This window comes from Pinus tabuliformis, chromosome Q (assembly GCF_031772625.1).
Source record: "Pinus tabuliformis cultivar Carrire ecotype Pingquan chromosome Q, CPIR1, whole genome shotgun sequence".
In the NCBI taxonomy this organism is placed as follows: domain Eukaryota; kingdom Viridiplantae; phylum Streptophyta; class Pinopsida; order Pinales; family Pinaceae; genus Pinus; species Pinus tabuliformis.
The window spans coordinates 1,356,709,013-1,356,721,143 of record NC_142296.1 but is presented as its reverse complement, the minus strand read 5'-3'; positions in this window follow the sequence as shown (position 1 = coordinate 1,356,721,143).

Genomic DNA, 12,131 nt, shown 5'->3' with positions numbered 1-12,131 from the left:
TGCCTATTCTAATCTTCGACGAGGTTAATTTGAGCTCAGATGAGAGTTGATGTGTGTAGAGAATATGTTCTTTTGATTCAGTTACCGGAGAATCCACAGTATGAACATTTTTATTCCAATGTTTCAAATCCCAACTGGGATCCATCTTCAGGGCTTAAGAATGATGATAAAAGAAGAGCCGCTAAGAAGGAGATAAATAATAATGAGGAAAATAAATTTTTAAAATCAGCAGAAGTCGGCTGAATATTAATTATTGATTTATTTATTAATTAATTAATAATTCATTCAATTATTTTATTTATTTTTATTTTAATTTTAATTTTTGAGATTTATATATTAATTTTATTTATAGGTGAGTTAATAGATTAATTTTAATTCAGAATCTAAATGGTAATACTAATAATAATTATTTAATATATGATAAATTTTTTTTATTTTATTTTATTTATTTTATTTAATTTAATTTTTTATTTTATTTAATCAATTAATTATTTAATGATTTATTTAATTATGATTTAAGAGGGAAAAACTCCATGTGATTTTCGCCGAAGAATCTTCTCTAAAAGGGAAAAACTTATATAATAGAATTAAAGATTAGAGAAAATTATATTAATATTAATAATAATTAATACACTAATATTAATAATAATTAATTAATTAATTGTTATAAACTAATAAATATATTAAATTAATCGATATTAAAATGTTAATAAATACTAATTAGTAATCACTTGATAATTAATTGACATTAATTAATATTAATAATAAATAATATATTAATTGATTGTTATATAAACTAATTAACCTAATTAATATTAATAAAGTTAATACATACCAATTGATAATTAGTAATCACTTAATAATTAATTGACATTAATTAATATTAATAATAAATAATAAATTAATTAATTTCTATATAAATTAATTAATATATTAACCTAATTAATATTAATAATGGTAATAGATCAATAATATTAATAATAAAGGAAATTAATAGCGCTAATAAATACCTAATTAATAACTAAATGATTAATGAACCAAAGTTAATATTAAAACTAGATAATTAATATTAATTAATATTACGACGAGCATCAACTTATTGTGGGAGAGCATACAACTATGCGTGGACAATGGAGAGCTTGACTGTACATGCTTGTCTAGCGAAACTGCGTGCTTGTGTGGAGAGACTTCTCGCGTGAATCTAGAATGGAAAATAGAGCTCACTATAGAGGTTTGAAGTTCCAAGTCTCGATGATATCTAATTCAAAACCAGCATTCCTCGGAATGTTAACCAATCCATCGACCAATCTAATATTTTCAAGGAGTCATCACATAGGGACATTACAATTCTGCAACGTGAATTCAGAGTAATGGACAACCAACATCATCTTAACCAGTAACCAGAAGCTCCAATGTGAGGCAAACTAAAGAGCTTTGAAAGGATGTGTGAAGAGCCCATCTGCCGTGGCGCTGTAGGAGAACAATGATTGCAGGGAGAATCGTTGATCGTTGTTACAACAACCCACCTTCCTCTTTCCAGAAACCAGCGCGTGAATGTCAGTTTTTATTTTGATATAATACAAATTTCAAGCTGACATTTGCATGAAGCCGAGTACCTAAAAGTGAGTGAAGCTGAGTGGAGAAGATTAGCATGGATAGCTGGCCTAAAGTTGTAAAGAGTCTTCGTTTCTTGGGTGAATATTACAGTAGCTACGGAATCAGCAGGTTGCAACCTAAAATATTTTGGGAGAACTACAGAGGATTGGCAGGAACTAAACCACGTACTCTGCCAGAAGTTAGAAGATAAATGAAGGGCATAGCTGGTGAGGATACAATAAAGCATCTATTTGAAAGACATCATTTGAACTACATCGAGTGCATAAATGTGGATTATAAATCTACAAGGAAGGAATCATTATATGATCTACAGCTTGATGTTAAAGGCTGCCGAGATGTCTATGCTTCATTTGATAAGTATGTTGAAGTTGAAAAAACTTGATGGTGATAACAAATATCGCGTAGAGCAATATGGACTTCAGAAGGCAAGAAAAGGTGTTCTTTTCCTCGGTTTTCCTCTTGTACTACAAATTCAGTTGAAGCGTTGAATATGGTTTCATGCGAGACACAATGATCAAGATAAATAATCGATATGAACCTCTATTTCACTTGACTTGGACAGAGACAATGGCAAATATATCTTTCTAGATGCAGATAGAAGTGTGCGCAATCTATATACTCTTCATAGTGTTTTGATTCACAGTGGAGGCATGCGGGGTACTGTCAAAACCCAGCCAACTTCAGGGGATCGCTTTATTCCTTCACCGCAGCTTCCATTTGGACAAGTTAATTGACAAGAAAGTGTTGAAAAAATCATGTGGAATGTTAGGCTTTGAAGCTAAGAACTGGTATTCTAGGAGATTAGATGCGGTAGCTGTTGCCATTGCTCGTCGTAACACTCTAAAGAACCCTTCATGTGTTCATTTTTTACGATGTGTCCTTGGAGGAGCAGAAGAGGATCCAATGCGAATTATTTCCAAAGAAGCTGCAAGACTTGTAAGTGAGGAATTGTTGAAGCATCTTACATCAGCACTCATATCTCGCATTGCTTGGACAAAATATGCGTCTTCCTTAATATGGCCTAATGGAATTGAAGAATGTTAACAAACAAATAAAGCATCATTGGAAGAAACATTGCATATAGCCAACTTTTTTGCACAAGTTCTCGATGGAAGTTTTTTCTGTCTTAAAGTTTCAGATGACAATTTTGAGATAGTGCCACATATTATAGCGGCTCTCATTTTTCTTGACTGGGAAACTAGAATGTCATATAAATCAGGTCTAAGCAGTAGCTCATTGGACCTATGGGAGATAGATGATGAAGCTTTTGATAGGATTGACATTGGTTCAGCACATTATGAAGGGAAGAGCACATATGAAAACAGTATCGACCAGGCCGATGAAAGGAAACACTCTTGATAATGCACAGGAACAAGATGATATTAGAGTGGGTTTCATAAAATCAGTGCAGGCTCTTAGAAGCAGAATTACTTCCTTTTGCAAATCATTCAGTTTATTGAGTCTGAATCACTTGAGATGGGTGTTAATTGAGACTATTAGGTGTGCTGTTCTCCAGGAAGATGTGTGTGAAGCTCAAAAAATTGTTGTGATGTGCATAGAATAGATGACTGGAGAGAGCACTTACAACGGGCATAGACTGGACGCGTTTGTTCCTTTCAAAACATCTGTTTACATAAGCCAGCGTGACTTACGCGTCGCAGAAATGACAGTTAGAGAAACACTTGATTTCTCTACCAGATGTCAAGGTGTTGGTCATAAATTCAAGGTGCTTACCGAACTCACTCAAAGGGAAAAGGAACCACGTATACTTCAGATTTAAATGCAACAGAACACCAGTAAAATATCTTCATTAAAGGCAAAATTTGAGTGGAAAACCATTTTTATTAAAAAATCGGTTTTATTCAAACGGTAGCGATAAGGTGAAAGGACCAAAAGCCAAAATTAGAACGCAGAACATCTACCACGGTAGGGAGATAGGAACGCTCGCCCATTTTTTTCCTCAATCATGATTTCATGGGATCCACGTTACATTTTTTGATTTTTAATTAGTCACCAGAGAAAATGAGATGTAACGTTGCTTTGTCCTCAGCACAGATGGACAGCTCTTTCCTATCTTCTTTGATTGGCTTTCCAACTCCCTATTTTTCATCGATTTGTTTCCCCTCAGATGAAATCTATTTATTGTATGAAAATTATGTGTAAATGGTTTTGAGTTTCTGAGGAAAGTGTGGGAGGAAAAAAACCAGGGCTTCATTGTACAGATTTGACAGAGAAATAATTGTATGGTACAGCTCTGTTTCATGAGATCCTTGCGGTATGAATTTAGCATGTGTTTCTTCTCCTGTGTCATATGTCTCTTGTTTCTGTTTCATAGTTCATTCGTAATCATTTTCAGATGAATGCTTTTAAAGTGAGAAAGGCAGAATCCAATTTATTGCTCTGCCTTGGGAAAGTGTTCATATTTAATGTTTTCTTTTGTTTGACAAGGATTCATCTTCTATGCCCTTGTCAACTTCTCAACAGTTCACCCACTCCACAGTATTTCAAATTTGATATTAAATCTCTTGCCTATCTTGCCTCAGGAGATAATCTGTGTCTTTAATTTAACTTCTTTGTTCATGTTGTTCCTTGATCCCACGCTGCCCAAAAAACCCAGTCATTTATCAAAATACCCTTTCATATCTATTTACTAGCCTAAAATCAGTCCCCATTTAAGTCATCTCGCACCCTATTGCTCATTTTATTGAGATTGACTGGAGAGAGCCCTCTCCTGTCCTCGTAGGGCTAGCTACGAGGCTGAGCTTGGTTTGATGTTGCCTCAAGTTTTTCCTTCTTCAGCCTGAGGCAGATTCGAGCGCTAACAGAGTTGATGGGACACTTATTCCAAGCTGAATGTTGGGCAAGACATCCTAGGGGGTGTTCATTCGGTTGTTTATGGCTAAGGAAATTGGAAAAGGCAATGGCTAAGGCATTAAAAGGAAAAAATGCATTTTTGGCACATTTATTTATGAAAATAATAGAAATTAGGATAAAAAGGAGGTGAAATGTCAGATATTACATGTGAGGAGGAAATGAAGGAAAACAATGGAAAATGAAGAAAATAGAGGCCTCATCCATAAAAAGGCTTATGAGGATCAGTTGGTAACCTTTTGTCAATTCAATGTTGGAGCTCTCTCTCATTATTCTCTCTCTCTCATACTCTTGGATACTTAGAGTTTTCTTGGAACAGTCTTGGAGGGTGTGGCATGCTTAGATTCTTGGAGCAAGAAAGCAAAGGAAAAGTAGGAAAGCACAAGGAGGCATCGATATCAACAGCCACATCAGATTTTCTTACAGGTACTGAGTTGCACATATGATTTATTCACTAGTTTTGGCATGCATGGCATATGCATGTGGATTTTTGGTCATGATCTATCATTGGCATGGAGGATTGCCTAGATCGATAGTGGATTGCCTAACCTTGCCATTTCTTAGATAACTGTGGTGATTGTGGGTTTACTTTCATTTTTTATTTTTGGTTGGTTCTCATGTTTCCTTAGCTTGGGTTGAGTTATTAGTCCTGGAAGCCCTGGTTGAACAAACGCTCTTGAAGCCCTGTAATAGCTTGGGTTGAGTTACTAGTCCTAGAAGCCTTGGTTGTACAAATGCTCTGGAAGCCCTTGGTGGGTTGAGTTACTAGTCTTGAAAGCCTTGGTTAGACAAATGCTCTGGAAGCCCTATATAAGCTGTGGGTTGAGTTACTAGTTCTTGAAACCTTGGTTGGAAAAATGCTCTAGAAGCCATGAAAGGCTCGGATGGAGACCAATCTAATGATGATTTTATGAGTCCGACGGTGAGGTGGAATCACTATTTGATGGGTTGAGGTGGATGGCCTCTGGAAGCCCTGGATGAGTTTTGATTGATGTGTTATATGATATCCCACATTTATCCTTAGAATATGGCACGAGGGTGAATGGCAGAAGAGAAATTTGGCTCAACCATTCTACACTCGGGTGGAATGTGGTAGTCCCATCTTTGGTTGGTTTATTGCATTTATTAATGAGAAATTAATTCTCTTGATTTTCATGTGAAAAGGTACTGATGTATATATGGATTTTGATGGTTGATATGTTTATTGTATTTACATTCCTATTATGCTTGTTATATGCACATTTTATGATAGGAGCTATGTATGGCTCTCAACATGTTTTTACTTGTATGTGAATGGATAATGTGTCTATGACCTAATAGATGAATATGAAACAAATGGCATGAGGGAACAATGGTTCATAGTGATTCTCATATAAGTATGATATCCCTACACTTAATTATGTTGTTTACACATGTAGGTTACATGTCGATGATATGTTTGACGAAATGCCTATCATGGCTAGTAGGGGTCTGGTTAAGGTCTTTTTGAGTTTATTTTTTTTGCTTCATTCTTTCCCTGTACTTTTCTTGATTTCATGCTATCATTCCATTCTGGGCAATGGCCCAGGCTCTCGGCCTGAAAAAGTGGCTTAAATCCCGGGGTCGCTGGCACAACAATAGCTAGCAGGTAGGTCCGTGAGAGTGATTTTAGGTTGTTGGTCACTCCCTTGTCCATAGCATGAGAGTGACTATGGCCTAAGAGACCTAAAAAAACAGTGGGACCCAGGGGCATGCTGTCCGAGTGGATGACTTGTCTCCTAAGGGTTCTGTTGATGATGTTGGATGATTGTGTGTGATGTTCCATTGATGCCAGTTCCTCGGGGTCACATAGGAGGTCGAATTTGATCATAGTAGCCTCTCGTCTCATGTTTACCCCAGTTGGAATGGTTACTTTGGGTAGGTCTGAGAGGAAGGTGTTACATCAACCAAGGGGTTCTCCCTGATGTGAAGTCCCAACTAGACCTCACACCATTTGGAGTAGGAGCCCCATCTAGAGTATCAACCTTATTGAAATATGTAACTATGTTCGGTCTTCATAATGACATATGTAATCATGATTTTATATATTTTATGTAAAGAGGAAATAAATATATTATTTTTGTTCTTGAGGCATGGGCTTCATGCTCAAGGGAAATTTATTTATAGGTCAAACACCAATTGAGTGCTTTTGGGGATTGCAATTGAGAGTACAAGTCAATTAAGTCCTTTTCATATATGGAAGACCCTTTTGGGCATGTTACATATTGTAAAGACAATTTATTTGAGTCAAATCTAGAGTCAAAGACCCTCCAAGACCTCATCATGGTGCAAATATCAAGTTGGCCTAAAAAAATCAATCTGACCTAGTAGGAGACCTATATATAAGGGAGACTTCGAGCTCACTTAGAGAACTCCCTCACTTCACATAAGTTTGATCAAGGAAGAGGAACAGGTGCAAAAAGAAGGATAATAAGAATAAAAGAAGAGCGAGAATTTTGGACTATTACTCTTCACACATGTGAAGAAATTAGGGCACCTTTTGCAACAACAAAGACTGAGTTGCAGAAGTCAAGTTAGGGCATCAAGAAGTACCCATGGAAAGTTGAGTTCTCTAGGATAGATAATCAACTCAAGTGAAGAAGAAAGGAGGAATAATCTACCATAATTTTTCTATCATGCAAGATATAGGGTTTTTGGAGAAGAATCTACCAGGAGGTCGAAGTTGTAGAAGAATCTACTTTGAGGTCGAAGTTGGAGAAGAATTTTCTTGGGGGTTAAAGTTGCATAAATTGGTGAGGTTGAAGTTGCTAGAAGGAAATATCATCAAGGAAATATTTGACTTGTTATTTGAGGGGCCTTGGTTAAGGGTCATATCCCTTGTAATTCATCAATTGAAGTTATATAAGAAGAGAATAATTCTTGTGGGTTTTCCTCTCAAGTGGAGAGGTTTTGGCCCTAGACAATCACCTATATATTGTGTCCTCTTGTCTCATTTTTCTTTATTTTTTGGTAGTTGTTTGATGAAAATAACAATAAATATAATCAAGTGAAATAAGAATCCAATTAATTTAAGCAAAACCATATCACAAGCACTTATCAAAGTAAGAGAAATCACCTAACTTGTTGCCCCTAGATTTCTCAACAGGCCCGACCACCATACCTCTAAGATTTTCCATGGATGAAATGAATCACATAAGAGAGTAACTACATAACCTTTGAAATAAACAAGTAAGTTGACAAAGTGAAACACCAATTTAAATTTGTAAACAAAAAAATTCATGAGAGGGAAATAAAAGTGAGCCTCTAGAAGCAAGGTAATATTACTATCCTAAGAGCAACACATGAGAGCAAGGAAATGTTTGTTAGTTATCTAGTGAAATAGTTAACATAGAAAAAATGAACATAAAGAAATTAAAACACACATTCAACAAGATAAGTACCAAATCCAATGAAATAGTTCAATTTCCTTAGCACATGTGAACAAAACCTATACTGCAAACATCTAATGAATAGTCTTACAATATTCACAATATATGCATGAAAATGTGTTGGCTCATCAAGCTTCTGATTATTAGGTGAAATATCCAAGTACACCATTACAATGGCGAGCCACTAGCCCCAATAATGGAACATTAAGTCACTTCTTTCTTCTCCAAGGAATGATCTTCTCTCCTATTCCAAGCTAAAGAAGCCAAGGCTAGCTCTACATAAACTTAAGCCTCCAAAATCCCTTTGCTTGAGTTATGAGGTTTAATTTATAACAAGATGGATGACCTTTCATATCCCCTATGACTCTTGGGTTACCCTCATGACTCTTGGACTTCTAATGTTACCTTTTGGACTTTTATATGACTTTTGGACTTTTCCTAAAGACTCTTTTGTCCATATATGAATATGCGACTCTTTATATTCCACTTATGAATCTTGGACTTCCACACATTACATTTTGTACTTTAATTTTGATAATTATATCATTACATATAAAAATGATGTGGCAAGGAACATGCCACACATGAAATTGTGATGGCACTGGTACAAGTCACAACTTGACAATGATGACATGGACTCCATGATGAAGTGGCAATGCCAAGTTGTTCCTCCTGTTGCTTTGTCTATAATATTAGTGAGAGGTTTGTTCAGTACTTCATCTTCATGAAATATATTATTTGTTATTCATCTTCACCCTCCAAGGGATTGCATGATATGGAGTCTTCATGTGATTTTGATATTTGGTCTTTTGTTGTAAATGCATGTCCATTCATCTTCTTGCTTGATGAATATTATGTTTTGCAGTTTTCATGAGTGTCATCTTGCATGGTATCCTTGTTATCTTTCTTGAACACCATCTTGTCATGTCAAGATACAATACCTGGAAGTAAAATTCATTCATGACAAGGAAAAATCAGTTAGGAAAATCCATAGTCTAACTCTCTTCATGAAATCCATTGATTGACCTAGAGCTAAGTGCTGGACAGGGAGGAAGGTTCAACGATTGCATAATGCGCAGTTCCAGAGGCCAAGAGTGAGGTATTGATGCTTGTCACTGTGCAATGTGTAGCACTGGAGGCCCAAGAGACAATATTGCGCAATTGAGGGTCATAGTGAGGTAGGATTACCCACTGTAATTGCATAATGCGCAGTTTAGGAGAGAGAGAGGGCCAAAGGATTGTACAGTTGTATAGTTCAAGTAGGTAGGGAGACATACTACTGCTGCCAACTGCACAATTCACAGAAGGGGAATGGCTTCGAGGTAGGATTGTGCAGTTTTGGAGGCCAAGATGAAATCCTTGGGCACTATGACTATGCAATGCGTAGTCCTTGGAGTTCCAAGGGGCAGGGATGCATTCTTGAGGCTTGCAGCTACGCAATGCGGAGTTCAAAGGGGAAGAGCGAGCTTTGACTGGTCAGGCATGAAAATTTCCGAAATTTGATTAAGTGCGGGATCAATGAGGTAGAGATGAAACTAAGGTTGGAATTGAAGATAATAAAAAACTCAATGCAATCAATGAGACAACATTAAACATTTAGCACCCAGAATCAACATGATCCCCTTGGTGCGACAACAAAACAATATTCTCCTTGAAGTGTGACACTTAAGATGTACTTTGCGATGACCGTGACGACACTAGTACACCAGGGCATAAAACTTTGGGAATTAGTCTAATACATGTCTACATGATAGATAGGACCCATTGGTCCAAAAGTTTCCTCTTGAAGTGAACCATAACTCCACTTTTACACCGTGCGACACTTGCCACGCTAAAAGACGTCACTTGTAAAGGATTAAATAAAGTGAAAGTGACACATGCTAGAGAAAATATAACATGAAAACAACACTTATTAAAGTGAATGCAAGTAAAAACAACAATTTTGAATGTGAAAATGACACTTGCGAAAACAAAGGTGTGCCATAGTGATAATTGAGAAAACTCACAGGAATAGAAATGAAATTGCAATCGAAGTGAGGAAGACTTTCAATGGAGAGTGTGCACTAACTGTTGATACTTATTGCACAATACACTATGCTTATGGATTGGATAATCATTGTCACTAGTGATTGCGCAAGCCTTACCTTCAAGAGCTACACAATGGCTATCTAAGCTTGCATACAAGATGTGTGTTTGTGAATTCATCGAAGACATAGCATGTGTGAGAAAGTGAATTTGACACTTAGAAGAAGACTTAATAATTTGCAAAACATTAGACAAACATGGAACGACATATGAAAATATCCTCAGGAGGCTCCAAAATTCAAGTGTAGGAAAATTTTTGGAGGGTGTTTGTTGCAGTGACAACACAAGATTGTTACAAATAGACTTAAACCATTTCTTCCCCAAATCATATCACTAGAAAAAATAGGTATTAAGGACAACAAATCTTAGATGGCATAATGGTTTCCCATGAGGAAATACACTCTCTAAGGGTCACAAAGAAACTGGGGATGATGATAAAATTAGATTTATTGTAGGCCTATAACAATTTGAATTGGGAATTATTGTAGAGTATTTTAAGAGCATTTGGGTTTGCAGGAGAATGGATCTATTGGATTTATAATCTTATCTCTTCCACATCCTTTCCAATTTTGGTCAATGGATCTCCGTCATTGCCTTTCCATTTCTCTCGAGTGATTAAAAAAGGAAACCCCTTATCGCGCTTTTTATTTATCATTACGATGGAGGGATTAGGGCATATGCTTAAAGAAAAAACAACTGAGAAAAAATTGTACGACCTTAGACTATATGGGGAATGTTTTCCCCTCACTCATCAACAATTTATTGACAAAACCATGGGATTTGGCACTCCATCGGTAAAATAAGCTTGAGTCTTCAATCAAATTTTGGATCAATTCTTTTTGGCTTCAGGTATGGATATAAATAGAGCTAAGTCAAAACTTTTCTTTTTTAATACTCCTATAACTGTCCAAAGACATGTAGCCAAAATTTTGGTTATCTACATATGTCAACTCCCATCTAAGTATTTGAGTGCCCCACTAGAAGAGACCTCAATTAAATGGAGTTTATAGGAGGATCTCCTTACTAAATTCCATAAAGAATTATCAAGTTGGGCATTTAGATCATTGAACATCACATGTCGTTTGGTATTACTTATGGCTACTCTTCAAGATCCTCCTTTTTATCTATGCTCAACAATGGTGGTGTCTACCCATATTATTTAGGAATTCCTCCATATTCAGAGAAATTTTTTATGGGGAGGCCCTCATTTTGAGAAGAAATGGCCACTTGTAGCGTAGAATACCATGTGCAAGCCCATTCTTAGGGGAGGATTGGGCCTTCGGGATCCAACAATTATGACAATTGTCCTGGGTGTAAAGATTTGGTGGATATGGATATAAGGGGGATTAGACATTTGCAAACAAATTTGGAAGTATAAGTATGCACCTTAATTGCGTCAAAAAATTATAATTAGAATGAACACTTCAACCCCTAGCTCATCTATTTGGAACTTGGCCAAGAAGGGGATCGATCTAATTCAAAAGTATTGCTTCTAAGAAGTTAAAAATTGGTGCACAATATTGTTTGGGGCAGACTCTTAGCAACAATTACCTAGGTTAAAACCAAAGATGAGTTGGAAAAATTAAGACAACACATGGAAGCCAATGATATAATTACAATAGTGGATTATTGGTTAGAGGAAATAAATGAGCATAAATGGCATAGATGGATTTCACTAGCCACCCCATTTAGAGGGGGTTGCATGTGATACTGTTGGAAAAACCCAAGGGACCGTAAAATACCTCTATATAACCAAGAGGAACAATTTTTCTAGATTTGTGGACCTAAAGGTACTTTTTCTATTGAAGAAGATTATCACATAGAAGAAGGACACAAAGATATATGAAAGGAATAAGTGCGGACAAATATTTGGAAGCCAGATATTTGGCCCAAGGTATCAATATTCCTCTGCATGTTGTTACAACATAAGTCATTAACATGGGAGAATATTCAAAAGCGAAATCACCAAGGCCCTTCACGATGCCTACTCTGCTTCATTAATTTGTAAAGTTTGGAGCATATATTTAATTCATGTACATTTTTAAGGGACCTATGGATCATATTGCATGACTTCCTTGAAAGATCTAATAGAGGTCCCACGAACATATGTAATACCATAATTCTTTGGAGATCACAAGTCTTTGTCAATTT